The sequence below is a fragment of the Euprymna scolopes genome, chromosome 6, assembly GCF_053919585.1.
Source record: "Euprymna scolopes isolate OS-2025 chromosome 6, ASM5391958v1, whole genome shotgun sequence".
NCBI classification, from domain to species: Eukaryota; Metazoa; Mollusca; class Cephalopoda; order Sepiida; family Sepiolidae; genus Euprymna; species Euprymna scolopes.
In genome coordinates, this window is record NC_136487.1 from 125,438,783 (window position 1) to 125,453,297 (window position 14,515).

Consider the following 14,515-nt stretch of genomic DNA (forward strand, 5'->3'; position numbering starts at 1 on the left):
GAACCTTCTATGAACCAAAATGTACTTTATTAATATCTGTCTATTTTTCTTCAAAATCCATCGAACAGGAAAATGTAATGTATCAAAGTTAAAGTGAGTACTGACGGGTTTTCTAGTGTTGAATTCCATAGCTAATATAACATACTGACCCAACGGGTCACGGGTAGTCTAGTGTAATATAATCTTCTGGTTTCTTTACTCGACATAAAAGTAGGACAACAACGTTCGGGTAAGGCGTCGTTTTCGTGATGGCCCTGTGGCGTAACGGTAGCGCGTCTGACTCCAGATCAGAAGGTTGCGTGTTCAAATTACGTCAGGGTCAAGAAGTCCTTATTAAGTCCTTTTTTTTAGTATATAGAAATATTTTAAATCGTCGAGTTAGTATGAATAATATGATAATATCGGTTAACCGTCCCCATCAGTAATCCAATTCACAAAGTTCCCACTATTTCTGTTTACTATGCTATAATCACATCGACTACTGTATACCCATAAACACTTATCCTCGAGTAGCCTCCGGGCCATGAAAAGTGATGATTCAGTTGTAAAAAAAGAAAGAAAGACAAAAACTCTAGAAACCCCGTCAGTACCCACTTTAACTTTGATACATTGCATTTTCCTGGTCGATCGATTTTGAAGATAAATAGACAGATATTAATAAAGTACATTTAAGTTCATAGAAGCCTCATTAGATTTTAAATATTTGCAAAGCAGTTATTTATTTATTTATTTTTTTAAATAACAACCAGCATTCAAATTGTTTTTAATATCTCTGTACATTTACAGTTGATGCAATCATGTTAGATTAACGCTATGTTCTTTTGTAAGAGTATAGTGTAATATAATCTTCTGGTTTCATTACTCGACATAAAAGTAGGACAACAACGTTCAGGTAAGGTGTCGTCTTCGTGATGGCCCTGTGGCGCAACGGTAGCGCGTCTGACTTCAGATCAGAAGGTTGCGTGTTCAAATCACGTCGGGGTCAAATAACTTCATTTTATATATACATAGAGTAAAATTTGAAAATATATACGACTGTTAATCAAAAGAAAAAAAAATGTAGAAAATTTAGGTAACGTTTCATTTGTTTACCTACGGATGCACAACGTTGAAGATAAAAAGTGGACAGCAGCTTATAGAAAAAAAGTAGGATTACACCATAATTTTCCACAACAGTGTAACTACAAAAACTGAATTTGACTACTGTGCCACGATTCTTGCAGACGAGTGGATTAAATAAAGTGTTCCGTTTAAAATTCTGTGTAGGTTCCATACCTCGAGAGAAGGATCCTCGAGTGTGACAAGAAACGCATGAAAAAGGTGGAGTTTACGTCAACCAAAACGTTGTGACTGCTACACTTCACACTTTCTGTCCACAGTCAGTGGAGGAGAACTCGTTTATGACTGGCAAAATTTTTATTTTTCTTCCTATTCAGAGTGCCCCTTTTTGTTGGGAGCCAAATTTTCCTTACATTAAAACTAGACTTTGTGTCTAACTCTGCCCTCGTGTGGAGACAAGGAAATAGGAATATTCAACATGAGAAAAGTAGTTCGAAATATCTAAATTGTACCAATAATCAATCCTCATCAGACAAAAGACCCCTTCAGAAACGTACATTTAACTGAATTTTGAACAAAATAATTTGCTGGGAAAATAGCGCAATTTTGATCTTTACAAATTGTTCACAGAAAATCAATTTTTATTAATTAAAACTAATTTAGAATAAATGAACTGAATAAAACCTTAAACAGTTTAAATGTATCCGTACAAAATGATATGATCTTGTGTTTACGCGGTATAAAAAAAGCAAAACAAAATTCGGCTTAGGTGGTTTCTTTGTAGCTGGCCCTGTGGCGCAACGGTAGCGCGTCTGACTCCACATCAGAAGGTTGCGTCTTCAAATCACGTCGGGGTCAAAAAGTCCTTATTTAGTTCTTTTTTTTTTTCAGTATATGGAAAAATTTAAATGGTCGAGTTAGAATGAATAATGTGATAATATCGGTTAATCGTCCCCATAAGTAATCCAATTTACAAAATTCCCACTACTTATGTTTACTACGCTATAATCACATCGATTACTGTATACACATTAACCCTTATCCTCGAGTGGCCTCCCCGCCTTGAAAAGTGATGATTCCTGTGTAAAACAAAAAAAGAAACAAACTAAACCACTAGACAACCCGTTTACATGAATAGAGATTATTCGTTTTTTACACAGATTGTATAAAATTATACTCTTACATAAGAACACAGCGTTAGTCTAATCTGATTGCATCAGCTGTAAATGTACAGCGATATTAAAAACAATTTGAATACTGGTTGTTAAAAAAAAACTGCTTTAAAAACATTTAAACTCTAATGAAGCTTCTATAAACTAAAATGTACTTCATTAATATCTGTCTATTTTTCTTCAAAATCGATTACCAGGAAAATGTAATGTATCAAAGTTAAAGTGACTACTGACGGTTTGTCTAGTGTTTTTTTTTCTTTCTTTTTTTACACATGAATCATCACTTATCAAGGCCTGGAGCCCATTCGAGGATAAGGGTTAATGGGTGTGCAGTAATCGATGTGATTGTAGCGTTGTAAACATAACTAGTGGGAATTTTGTAAATTGAATTATTTATGTGGACGGTTAACCGATATTATCACATTATTCATTCTAACTCGAAGATTTAAAAAATTTCATATACTGAAAAAACGAAATTAATAAGGACTTCTTGACCCCGACGTGATTTGAACACGCAACCTTCTGATCTGGAGTCAGACGCGCTACCGTTGCGCCACAGGGCCAGCTACAAAGAAGACACCTAAGCCGAATTTGTTTTTCTTGTTTTATACCGCGTAAACACAAGATCATCTCACTTTGTACAGATACATTTAAACTGTTTAAGGTTTTATTCAGTTCATTTATTCTAAATTAGTTTTAATTAATAAAAATTGATTTTTTGTGAACAATTTGTAAAGATTAAAATTGCGCTCTTTTCCCAGCAAATTGTTTTGTTCAAAATTCAGTTAAATGTACGTTTCTGAAGGGGACATTTGTTGAATGAGGATTGATTATTGGTACAATTTAGATATTTCGAACTACTTTTCTCGTGTTGAATGTTCCTATTTCCTTGTCTCCACACGAGGGCAGAGTTATGCACAAAGTCTATTTTTAATGTGAGGAAAATCTAGCTCCCAACAAACAGGAGCACTCTGAATAGGAAGAAAAATAAAAATTGTGTCAGATGACTGACTGTGAACAGAACAGGTGAAGTGTAGCAGTCACAACATTTTGGTTGACATAAACTCCACATTTTCATGGGTATCTTGTCCCAATCGAGGATCCTTCTCTCGAGGTATGGAACCTACACAGAATTTCAAACGGAACACTTTATTTAATCCACTTCGTCTGCAAGAATCGTTGCAGTCACAGTAGCCAAATTCAGTTGTAATATTTATACTGTTGTGGAAAATTATGGTGTAATCCTACTTTTTTTCCATAAGCTGCTGTCCACTTTTTATCTTCAATGCTGTGCATCCGTAAGTAAACAAATGAAACGTTACCTAAATTTTCTACATTTTTTTTTCTTTTGATTAACAGTCGTATATATTTTCAAATTTTACTCTATGTATATATAAAATGAAATTATTTGACCCCGACGTGATTTGAACACGCAACCTTCTGATCTGGAGTCAGACGCGCTACCGTTGCGCCACAGGGCCATCACGAAGACTATACCTTACCCGAACGTTGTTGTCCTACTTTTATGTCGAGTAATGAAACCAGAAGATTGTATTACATTATACTCTTACATAAGAATACAGCGTTAGTCTAGCCTGATTGCATCAGCTGTAAATGTACAGCGATATTAAAAACACTTTGAATACTGGTTGTTATTTAAACAAAAAAAAACTGCTTTAAAAACATTTAAACTCTAATGAAGCTTCTATAAACTAAAATGTACTTTATTAATATCTGTCTATTTTTCTTCAAAATCGATCGAACAGGAAAATGTAATATATCGAAGTTAAAATGACTACTGACGGGTTGTCTAGAGTTTTTTTTTAATTTATTCTTTTTATTTTTTTACGCATGAATCTTCACTTATCAAGGCCCGGAAGCCATTCGAGAATAAGGGTTCATTGGTATACAGTAGTCGATGTGATTATAGCGTAGTAAACATAAGTAGTGGGAATTGTGTCAATTGAATTACTGATGGGGACGGTTAACCGATATTATCACATTATTCATTACTGAAAAAACTTGACTCCGACGTGATTTGAACACGCAACCTTCTGATCTGGAGTCAAACGCTCTACCATTGCGCCATAGGGACAGCTACGTAGTAGCAATTTAAGCCAAATTTTGTTTTGCTTCTTTTATACCGCATAAACACAAGATCATTTTACTTCGTACAGATACATTTAAACTGTTTAAGGTTTTATTCAGTTTATTCCTTGTAAATTAGGTTTAATTAATAAAAATTGATTTTCTGTGAACAATTTATAAAGATCCAAATTGCGCTGTTTTCCCAGCAAATTATTTTGTTCAAAATTCAGTTAAATGTACGTTTCAGAAGGAGTCTTTTGTTTGATGAGGATTGATTATTGGTATAATTTAGATATTTCGAACTACTTTTCTCATGTTGAATGTTCCTATTTCCTTGTCTCCACACGAGGGCAGAGTTAGACACAAAGTCTATTTTTAATGTGAGGAAAACCTTGCTCCCAACAAAAAGGGGCACTCTTGATAGGAAGAAAAATTAAAATTGTGTCAGTCATATACGGATTCTCCTCCACTGACTGTGGACAGAAAAGAGGGAGTATAGCAGTCACAACGTTTAGGTTGTCGTAAACTCCACATTTTCATGCGTATCCTGTCAAACTCGAGGATCCTTCTCTCGAGGTATGGAACCTACACAGAATTTCAAACAAAACACTTTATTTAATCTACTTCGTCTGCAAGAATCGTGGCACAGTAGTCAAATTCAGTTGTAATAGTTACACTGTTGTGGACAATTATGGTGTAATCCTACTTTTTATCTTCAACGCTGTGCATCCGTAGGTAAACAAATGAAACGTTACCTAAATTTTCTATATTTTTTTTCTTTTGATTAAGAGTCGTATATATTTTCAAATTTTACTCTACGTATATATAAAATGAAATTATTTGATCACAACGTGATTTGAACACGCAACCTTCTGATCTGGAGTCAGACGCGCTACCGTTACGCCACAGGGCCATCACGAAAACGACGCCTTACCCGAACGTTGTTGTCCTACTTGTATGTCGAGTACAGAAACCAGAACATTATATTACACTCGACTACCCGTGACCCGTTGGGTCAGTATGTTATATTAGCTATGGAATTCATGTATGAGCCTGACACTCGTTACGTAAAGAAAATAGTTTGTTTTTTTGACATGACAGAAACATTTCTATTAATGTATATTAAAATGAAAAATCACGGACGGATCACTCAAACATGAAAAAACGAATCCTCTCTATTCATGTAAACTTACCTATTTTTCCGAATAATCGCTCAAAAATCGAAAATTGAACATGATTTTCCTACGAATCGAACGCCGACGAAAGTCATTTAGCAGCAAAACCGCACATTAACCTACTGATGAGAAATATAAGAATGGAAACCCTATATTGGAATCCTTCAACCAAGTTATAGAAACTTAAAATCTAAAAACATTAATTGTAACAAACCCTGAAGCAAAAAATAAAACCTAAATAAAAAAAATAAAAAATAATAATATTGAAACAGATTAGTAAATGTGTCAACAAATTCACCGTTATCACACAACTATTTTGTATCTAGAAATGTAAACAAAAAATAAAAAAAGAAGGATGGAAGGAAAAGGGACGGCTAGAGAGTAGTAGTAGTAGTAGTAGTAGTAGTAGTAGTAGTAGTAGTAGTCCTGGCTTTACTACTATTGTTCTCATGTTTGTTAACGAGTTAAAGTTGTTTAGTTGTAAGAAAATAGCGACAGTATAGTTGTAATAAAGAATAGTTGCAAAACACCCCAACTCTTCCCATGTTAAATAATAATTTCGAAATAATAGCATTAATATTTCAGTGCGCAGGTAAAAATCTGCAAAATGAGCGATTTGTGTTTATATATTTATTTACGGTGTTATGGGTTAGTGTTTATGCGCGCATGTGTAACCGGATGTCGTAAACCGGAAAGTGGGTTACATCACTCGTTACAAAGTCATTTGAGTTTTATAATTATATAGATTATATTCTTACATAAGAACACAGCATTAGTCTAACCTGACTGCATCAGCTGTAAATGTACAGCGATATTAATAACAATTTGAATACTGGTTGTTATTTAAAAAAAAAAAACACCTGCTTTACAAATATTTAAACTCTAATGAAGCTTCTATGAACTAAAGTGCACTTTATTAATACCTGTGAGTTTAGCTCCAAAATCAATTGACCAGGAAAATTTAATGTATCAAAGTTGAAGCGGTTACTGACGGGTTGTCTAGTGGTTTTGTTTGTTTTGTTTTTTTTTACACATGAATGATCACTTATCAAGGCCCGGAGACCATTCGAGTTTAAGGGTTAATGGGTATACAGTAGTCGTGTTGATGATAGCGTCGTAAAAATAAGTAGTGGGAATTTTGTAAATTGGGTTACTTATGGGGACGGTTAACCGATATTTTCACATTATTAATTCTAACTCGAAGATCTAAAATATTTCCATATACTGAAAAAAAGAACTAAATAACGACTTCTTGACCCCGACCTGATTTGAACACGCAACCTTCTGATCTGGAGTCAGACGCGCTACCGTTGCGCCACAGGGCCAGCTACGAAGGAGACACCTAAGCCGAAATTTGTTTTGCTTTTTTTATGCAGCATACACACAAGATCATATTACTTTGTACAGATACATGTAAACTGTTTAAGGTTTTATTCATTTTATTTATTAATTTAAATTACTTATAATTAGTTTTAATTAATAAAAGTTGATTTTCTATGAACAATTTGTAAAGATCTAAATTGCGCTCTTGTCCCAGTAAATTATTTTGTTGAAAATTCAGTTAAATGTACGTTTCTGAAGGGGTCATTTGTTTGATGAGGATTGATTATTGGTATAATTTAGATATTTCGAACAACTTTTCTCATGTTGACTGTTCCTATTTCCTTGTCTCCACACAAGGGCAGAGTTAGACACAAAGTCTTTTTTTAACAAGAATAAAAAAGCATTGGAAATGCAAAAGGATATAGGGATGGTATGCCAAAAAGTATACAAACAAGATAGCTATGAATGGATAGGCACATGGAAATAGAATTGCATCCAAAGTATAGCCCTATAGCTTTTCTCCAATCTTCATTCCGTGCCATCATTACGGTTGTCAAAAGCTATAGGGCTATACTTTGGATGCAATTCTATTTCCATGTGCCTAGCCATTCATAGCTATCTTGTTTTTATACTTTTTGGCATACCATCCCTATATCCTTTTGCATTTTCAATGCTTTTTTATTCTTGTTACTTAGTATTTTTACTTACAGTCTTATTTTTAAACTTACATTCATGATAGTATTGTCTTTTTTAGGAGGCGGCTCATTGCCGCCTACATTAGTAGCAGGTCGCTTCCTGCTGAGTTTTAGGTCTTTGGGTTTGGGGCCTTAGGAGTTGCCTCTTGGTCCTCCATCGGTTCTATATTACATAGAGAGTGCTACCGCCTCTCTGATAAAACAGTTAGAGTATTATAAAGTTCTAAAATGTTCATACCTTCACTATTAAATTTTTCTTGGTTCATTCTTTGGCGTTTTGGCAAAGATTTGGCAGTTTTTGATATTTATAATAGTTTGTGCATGAGGCAGCTTTTTTCCCCTTGGGATCCCTGTTATACCGTGCTTTTGAGTCAGCACGTGATGCAGCCTTCTTTTTTTCTGGTTCTTTGTTATAAAGAGCACGTGAGGCAGCTTTTTTCCCTCGGAATCCCTGTTATACCGTGCTTTTGAGTCAGCACGAGAGGCAGCCTTCTCTTTTCTGGTTCTTTGTTATAAAGAGCACGTGAGACAGCCTTCTTTTTTTCTGGTTCTTTGTTATATAGAGCACGTGAGGCAGCCTTCTTTTTTCTGGTTCTTTGTTATAAAGAGCACGTGAGGCAGCTTTTTTCTCCTCAGAATCCCTGTTATACCGTGCTTTTGAGTCAGCACGTGAGGCAGCCTTCTATTTTCTGGTTCTTTTTTATAAAGAGCACGTGAGGCAGCCTTCTTTTTTTCTGGTTCTTTGTTATAAAGAGCACGTGAGGCAGTTTTTCCCCCTCGGGATCCCTGTTATACCGTGCTTTTGAGTCAGCACGTGAGGCAGCCTTCTTTGCCTCAGGATTTGCATGATACTTAATTTTTATTATTTCAGCATTTTTTGATAGTATTCTTTTTGCTCAGAAAATACCTTGACTTTGTTTTTTTCATAGTCTATATTTCTCTGAGCTTTTTTACTACGTGCTGACTTTGGCATTTTTTATTAAATGTAAACATATAACACTTATGTGTATCTTACTATAATATCACTTATCTTATAGCAAGACAACTCTCGTAGAATTGAGATACTGCCCCGTCACCAATAGTTAAAGTGTGGAACGGTATATACACCAATAGTGTAGTTGTTATCTTTATATGAAGTCCTAATCAGTGACAGTGTGAGGTTACTTGGTTAATTTATTGTAGTTTATTTTAGAAAACTTACGTGTTTTTATTAGTAGATTTTGTATAGTAGCCACAATATCTAGTTATTTTTGTGGCTAGGGCTTGGATTTTGATTCTTTTTGGTCAGCTTCCAGTGAGTTCTTAGAAGATGACTTTCTTGCAGTTTCTTTTGCGGTTAATTTAACTTATTTCCTTTGGCGTTTGGTGAGTTCTTAGAAGAACTGGTCTGATCTACTTTTCTTAGCGAGCGAAGAGATTCAGCTGCATTTAACAATGGTTGCTATAGTGTATTTTTGCGCATGCGTGAGAATTTCAAGTTTCCTCCTTATTTTTCAATAGTTTGACAGTAGTCATGTGTCTTTCTGCCAAGAGCGACAGACGTCAGTGTTAGCCGTGATCGTCTAGAGGTTAGGACCCGACGTTGTGGCCGTGCTAACCTAGGTTCGAATCCTGGTCACAGCATTGACATTTTGTACATATTTTACAGTCCAAAATCTGAAGAATTACTTGTTTTTATAACATTGTTTTTTGACGTCGTACTTGCTGATAGGTTACTCTTATAACAATTTTGATCAACTGAGATAAAGATTTCGTGGTTTCATTAACGCTGGTGGGTTACTGTTTAAAGAAAAAACCTTAACGTTCACCTCAAATATTCAGCGCCCAAGAAATATAGGCCACTGGAAAACTGGAACGTCTGTGAGCATCCGGTGTATTATTTGGAGCTGTCCCTTTTGAGAGAAGTTCCGTGTTCGAAGTGAGCTGTCTACATTGGGTATATAGAGTTTAAAACTTGTTATTACACATAATCTTATTCAATTATGGATTTAGCTAAAAAGCGATGGATCACTGCACTTCTCCGTGTAAAGAGCAGTCGATTGATGCTTGAACTGTTGTCAGAGACCGTTCGTACACCGAGATACATCGTCTCAAAAGAAAGAAGAAAGCAGAAGAAGAAAGAAGAAAGAAGAAAGAACAATTGGCCATTTTTGTACCCTTTTTTTTTTTTTTTTTTTTTTGCTCTCTTTTGACATTTTAACCGACGTTCTGTCACTCGCTGGATTCGTAAGACGCTTCTCTGTAAGAATATGTGCTTTTTGAAACTTATAAGTTGATTTTAGTTGAGATTAGGATAGTTTTGTTTTGTAGGCGTATATAGGCGTGTACGGGCCATCCCTATATAGAGAGATCTACCGCCTCTCTGATATAAGGAAAATCTAGCTCCCAAAAGGAGCACTCTGAATAGGAAGAAAAAGAAAAACTTCGTCAGTCATAAACGAGTTCTACTCCACTGACTGTGGACAGAAAGTGTGAAGTGTAGCAGTCACAACATTTTGGTTGACGTAAACTCCACCATTTTCATGCGTATCTTGTCACATTCGAGGATCCTTCTCTCGAGGTATGGAACCTACACAGAATTTCAAACGGAACACTTTATTTAATCCACTTCGTCTGCAAGAATCGTGGCACAGTGGTCAAATTCAGTTGTAATAGTTACACTGTTGTGGACAATTATGGTGTAATCCTACTTTTTATCTGCAACGCTGTGCATCCGAAGGTAAACAAATGAAACGTTACCTAAATTTTCCACATTTTTTTCTTTTGATTAACAGTCGTTTATATTTTCAAATTTTACTCTATGTATATATAAAACGAAATTATTTGACCCCGACGTGATTTGAACACGCAACCTTCTGATCTGGAGTCAGACGCGCTACCATTGCGCCACAAGGCCATCACGAAGGCGATACCTTACCCGAACGTTGTTGTCCTACTTTTATGTCGAGTAAAGAAATCAGACGATTGTATTAAATTATACTCTTACATAAGAACACAGCTTCAGTCTAATCTGATTGCATCAGCTGTAAATGTACAGCGATATTAAAAACAATTTGAATACTGGTTGTTATTTAAAAAAAAAACTGCGTTAAAAACATTTAAACTCTAATGAAGCTTCTATAAACTAAGATGTACTTCATTAATATCTGTCTATTTTTCTTCAAAATCGATTGACCAGGAAAATGTAATGTATCAAAGATAAAGTGACCACTGACGGTTTGTCTTGTGTTTTTTTTTTCTTTCTTTTTTTACAAATGAATGATCACTTATCAAGGCCTGGAGGCCATTCGAGGATAAGGGTTAATGGGTGTGCAGTAATCGATGTGATTATAGCGTCGTAAACATAAGTAGCGGGAATTTTGTAAATTGAATTATTTATGGGGACGGTTAACCGATATTATCACATTCTCCATTCTAACTCGTAGATTTGAAATATTTCCATTTACTGAAAAAACTTGACCCCGACCTGATTTGAACACGCAACCTTCTGATCTGGAGTGAGACGCGCTACCGTTGGGCGTTGCGCCACAGGGCCATCACGAAGGCGATACCTTACCTGAACGTTGTTGTTCTGCTTTTATGTCGAGTAATGAAACCAGAAGATTATATTACATTATACTTTACATAAGAAGACAGCGTTAGTCTACCCTGATTGCATCAGCTGTAAATGTACATCGATATTAAAAACAATTTGAATACTGGTTGTTATTTAAAAAAAAAAACAACTGCTTTACAAATGTTTAAACTCTAATGAACCTTCTATGAACCAAAATGTACTTTATTAATATCTGTCTATTTTTCTTCAAAATCCATCGAACAGGAAAATGTAATGTATCAAAGTTAAAGTGAGTACTGACGGGTTTTCTAGTGTTGAATTCCATAGCTAATATAACATACTGACCCAACGGGTCACGGGTAGTCTAGTGTAATATAATCTTCTGGTTTCTTTACTCGACATAAAAGTAGGACAACAACGTTCGGGTAAGGCGTCGTTTTCGTGATGGCCCTGTGGCGTAACGGTAGCGCGTCTGACTCCAGATCAGAAGGTTGCGTGTTCAAATTACGTCAGGGTCAAGAAGTCCTTATTAAGTCCTTTTTTTAGTATATAGAAATATTTTAAATCGTCGAGTTAGTATGAATAATATGATAATATCGGTTAACCGTCCCCATCAGTAATCCAATTCACAAAGTTCCCACTATTTCTGTTTACTACGCTATAATCACATCGACTACTGTATACCCATAAACCCTTATCCTCGAGTAGCCTCCGGGCCATGAAAAGTGATGATTCAGTTGTAAAAAAAGAAAGAAAGAAAAAAACTCTAGAAAACCCGTCAGTACCCACTTTAACTTTGATACATTGCATTTTCCTGGTCGATCGATTTTGAAGATAAATAGACAGATATTAATAAAGTACATTTAAGTTCATAGAAGCTTCATTAGATTTTAAATATTTGCAAAAGCAGTTATTTATTTATTTATTTTTTTAAATAACAACCAGCATTCAAATTGTTTTTAATATCTCTGTACATTTACAGTTGATGCAATCATGTTAGATTAACGCTATGTTCTTTTGTAAGAGTATAGTGTAATATAATCTTCTGGTTTCATTACTCGACATAAAAGTAGGACAACAACGTTCAGGTAAGGTGTCGTCTTCGTGATGGCCCTGTGGCGCAACGGTAGCGCGTCTGACTTCAGATCAGAAGGTTGCGTGTTCAAATCACGTCGGGGTCAAATAATTTCATTTTATATATACATAGAGTAAAATTTGAAAATATATACGACTGTTAATCAAAAGAAAAAAAAATGTAGAAAATTTAGGTAACGTTTCATTTGTTTACCTACGGATGCACAACGTTGAAGATAAAAAGTGGACAGCAGCTTATAGAAAAAAAGTAGGATTACACCATAATTGTCCACAACAGTGTAACTATTACAACTGAATTTGACTACTGTGCCACGATTCTTGCAGACGAAGTGGATTAAATAAAGTGTTCCGTTTAAAATTCTGTGTAGGTTCCATACCTCGAGAGAAGGATCCTCGAGTGTGACAAGATACGCATGAAAAAGGTGGAGTTTACGTCAACCAAAACGTTGTGACTGCTACACTTCACACTTTCTGTCCACAGTCAGTGGAGGAGAACTCGTTTATGACTGGCAAAATTTTTATTTTTCTTCCTATTCAGAGTGCCCCTTTTTGTTGGGAGCCAAATTTTCCTTACATTAAAACTAGACTTTGTGTCTAACTCTGCCCTCGTGTGGAGACAAGGAAATAGGAATATTCAACATGAGAAAAGTAGTTCGAAATATCTAAATTGTACCAATAATCAATCCTCATCAGACAAAAGACCCCTTCAGAAACGTACATTTAACTGAATTTTGAACAAAATAATTTGCTGGGAAAAGAGCGCAATTTTGATCTTTACAAATTGTTCACAGAAAATCAATTTTTATTAATTAAAACTAATTTAGAATAAATGAACTGAATAAAACCTTAAACAGTGTAAATGTATCCGTACAAAATGATATGATCTTGTGTTTACGCGGTATAAAAAAAGCAAAACAAAATTCGGCTTAGGTGGTTTCTTTGTAGCTGGCCCTGTGGCGCAACGGTAGCGCGTCTGACTCCACATCAGAAGGTTGCGTCTTCAAATCACGTCGGGGTCAAAAAGTCCTTATTTAGTTCTTTTTTTTTTTTTTTCAGTATATGGAAAAATTTAAATGGTCGAGTTAGAATGAATAATGTGATAATATCGGTTAACCGTCCCCATAAGTAATCCAATTTACAAAATTCCCACTACTTATGTTTACTACGCTATAATCACATCGATTACTGTATACACATTAACCCTTATCCTCGAGTGGCCTCCCCGCCTTGAAAAGTGATGATTCCTGTGTAAAACAAAAAAAGAAACAAACTAAACCACTAGACAACCCGTTTACATGAATAGAGATTATTCGTTTTTTACACAGATTGTATAAAATTATACTCTTACATAAGAACACAGCGTTAGTCTAATCTGATTGCATCAGCTGTAAATGTACAGCGATATTAAAAACAATTTGAATACTGGTTGTTAAAAAAAAAACTGCTTTAAAAACATTTAAACTCTAATGAAGCTTCTATAAACTAAAATGTACTTCATTAATATCTGTCTATTTTTCTTCAAAATCGATTACCAGGAAAATGTAATGTATCAAAGTTAAAGTGACTACTGACGGTTTGTCTAGTGTTTTTTTTTCTTTCTTTTTTTACACATGAATCATCACTTATCAAGGCCTGGAGCCCATTCGAGGATAAGGGTTAATGGGTGTGCAGTAATCGATGTGATTGTAGCGTTGTAAACATAACTAGTGGGAATTTTGTAAATTGAATTATTTATGTGGACGGTTAACCGATATTATCACATTATTCATTCTAACTCGAAGATTTAAAAAATTTCATATACTGAAAAAACGAAATTAATAAGGACTTCTTGACCCCGACGTGATTTGAACACGCAACCTTCTGATCTGGAGTCAGACGCGCTACCGTTGCGCCACAGGGCCAGCTACAAAGAAGACACCTAAGCCGAATTTTTTTTTTCTTGTTTTATACCGCGTAAACACAAGATCATCTCACTTTGTACAGATACATTTAAACTGTTTAAGGTTTTATTCAGTTCATTTATTCTAAACTAGTTTTAATTAATAAAAATTGATTTTTTGTGAACAATTTGTAAAGATTAAAATTGCGCTCTTTTCCCAGCAAATTGTTTTGTTCAAAATTCAGTTAAATGTACGTTTCTGAAGGGGACATTTGTTGGATGAGGATTGATTATTGGTATAATTTAGATATTTGGAACAACTTTTCTCATGTTGAATGTTCCTATTTCCTTGTCTCCACACGAGGGCAGAGTTATACACAAAGTCTATTTTTAATGTGAGGAAAATCTTGCTCCCAACAAACAGGAGCACTCTGAATAGGAAGAAAAATAAAAATTGTGTCAGATGACTGACT

At 35.0% G+C, this 14,515-nt stretch overlaps 9 non-coding genes across 9 annotated transcripts; 4 read left to right on the plus strand and 5 right to left on the minus strand.

The window, feature by feature from the left end:
• Positions 1-250: 250 nt before the first annotated feature.
• Positions 251-322, plus strand: Trnaw-cca (transfer RNA tryptophan (anticodon CCA)). The gene has a single exon. It is a non-coding gene; the product is annotated as a tRNA-Trp (tRNA).
• A 1,523-nt stretch (positions 323-1,845) lies between these two features.
• Trnaw-cca (transfer RNA tryptophan (anticodon CCA)) lies at positions 1,846-1,917 on the plus strand. The gene has a single exon. It is a non-coding gene; the product is annotated as a tRNA-Trp (tRNA).
• Positions 1,918-2,722: 805 nt separating this feature from the next.
• On the minus strand, positions 2,723-2,794 carry Trnaw-cca (transfer RNA tryptophan (anticodon CCA)). Its single transcript has one exon. It is a non-coding gene; the product is annotated as a tRNA-Trp (tRNA).
• Positions 2,795-3,640: 846 nt separating this feature from the next.
• Positions 3,641-3,712, minus strand: Trnaw-cca (transfer RNA tryptophan (anticodon CCA)). The gene has a single exon. It is a non-coding gene; the product is annotated as a tRNA-Trp (tRNA).
• A 3,035-nt stretch (positions 3,713-6,747) lies between these two features.
• On the minus strand, positions 6,748-6,819 carry Trnaw-cca (transfer RNA tryptophan (anticodon CCA)). Its single transcript has one exon. It is a non-coding gene; the product is annotated as a tRNA-Trp (tRNA).
• Positions 6,820-10,336: 3,517 nt separating this feature from the next.
• Positions 10,337-10,408, minus strand: Trnaw-cca (transfer RNA tryptophan (anticodon CCA)). The gene has a single exon. It is a non-coding gene; the product is annotated as a tRNA-Trp (tRNA).
• A 1,106-nt stretch (positions 10,409-11,514) lies between these two features.
• Trnaw-cca (transfer RNA tryptophan (anticodon CCA)) lies at positions 11,515-11,586 on the plus strand. The gene has a single exon. It is a non-coding gene; the product is annotated as a tRNA-Trp (tRNA).
• A 1,524-nt stretch (positions 11,587-13,110) lies between these two features.
• Positions 13,111-13,182, plus strand: Trnaw-cca (transfer RNA tryptophan (anticodon CCA)). Its single transcript has one exon. It is a non-coding gene; the product is annotated as a tRNA-Trp (tRNA).
• Positions 13,183-13,992: 810 nt separating this feature from the next.
• On the minus strand, positions 13,993-14,064 carry Trnaw-cca (transfer RNA tryptophan (anticodon CCA)). The gene has a single exon. It is a non-coding gene; the product is annotated as a tRNA-Trp (tRNA).
• Positions 14,065-14,515: the final 451 nt, after the last annotated feature.